The following is a 1,641-nucleotide window of genomic DNA, read 5'->3' as shown; positions in this document are numbered from 1 at the left end:
TTGTGGATGTATGGAGAGAGAAATTTCCTGATGACAGATCCTTCACTTGGAGTAACAATTCAGGATCCAGTCAGTCTCGCATAGATTTTTGGCTGTTATCCAATGGCATTGATAAAGAGAAAGTTACCGTAAATATCCTTGCCACTCCCCTCACTGACCATAGAGCAATTCATATAAACATTCAATTTAGTGCATCTAATACAATCTATAAACCTTCATACTGGAAGTTAAACAATTCCCTGTTACAGCATGAAAAGGTTAAGACTGAAATTATTAAGTTAATTACTCTTTTTTCCGACAAGGCTACAAAAGAAAAATCCTACAACAAGAACTGGGAACTGTTTAAGTTTGAATTGGGAAAATTCTTAAGACATTATGGAACTTCTGTTGCAAAAGCTAAAAGAGCAGAAGAAGAGGAAGTCATAAGTAAAATGTCCTCATTTTTTCAAAGGCCCCCTGGCGAAGTTGCAGAGGAGGATAAATTACTTCTTTTGCATCTTCAAAACAAATTAGATGACTTATATCGACAAAAAGCAGAGGGAGCCTTTGTAAGGTCTAGGAAGAGATGGCTGGAGGAGGGGGAGCAAAATTCTGCATATTTTTTCCGCCTCGAAAGATACCGTGCCAAAATCAATTCTATCCATAACTTAAATATTAATGGAATCATTACTGATGACGCTAAATTAATTTCAGAATTTTGTTCAACATTTTATAGCAATCTATACAGCTCAAAATATAATGAAGAAGTTACGTTTCAATTTCTTAACTCTGTAAATAACGTTAGAAAGATTAATGTGGCAGACAGAGATTATTGTGACACCCCTCTTACAATGACAGAGGTCACTGACTCCATTACCTCACTCAAAAACAATAAATCCCCCGGCACTGACGGTCTAACTGCAGAGTTTTACAAAGGGTTCTCAGATCACTTGGCCCCATTTTTACTACAGGTTTTTATGGAGAGTATAGAGAATAATGCCCTTCCTCCTAGCCTCACTCAAGGACTGATCACACTGCTTCCCAAACCTAGGAAAGACGTGCTTCTCATTGATAGCTGGAGACCCATCTGTCTACTAAACAATGATTACAAAATTATAGCTTCGATGTTTGCCAGGAGAATCAAACATACTCTTGACACAATTATAGATGAGACACAATCAGGCTTCATGAGGAATAGGCACATCTCTAACAATATTAGACTAGTTTTAGACATTCTTGACTACTCTGACTTGATTTCTGAAGATGGCTTCATCCTCTTCTTAGATTTCTATAAGGCCTTTGATACAGTAGAACACCAATTTATTTTTCTGTCTTTAGAAAAGTTTGGTTTGGGGATTTTTTTCTGCAAAGCAATTAAAACTTTATATATTAATGGCAACAGCTCTATCAAACTGAAAAACGGAACTTCCCCTAGATTTAATCTGAAACGGGGCATTCGTCAGGGATGTCCCATTTCCCCTTATCTTTTCTTACTTTGTACACAAATTCTCTCAACTCATGTCGGTAACAGCGTTGTACAAGGAATGTCTGTCGCGGGTAGGGATATTATCATCAGTCAGCTTTCTGACGATACCACCATCTTTTTGAAAAATGCAAGCCAGGTACCTGTCGCCATTCAAGTAATTAACCAGTTCTCAGAGG

Source organism: Etheostoma cragini, chromosome 11 (genome assembly GCF_013103735.1).
Source record: "Etheostoma cragini isolate CJK2018 chromosome 11, CSU_Ecrag_1.0, whole genome shotgun sequence".
NCBI classification, from domain to species: Eukaryota; Metazoa; Chordata; class Actinopteri; order Perciformes; family Percidae; genus Etheostoma; species Etheostoma cragini.
Note: the sequence above shows the minus strand (reverse complement) of the source record.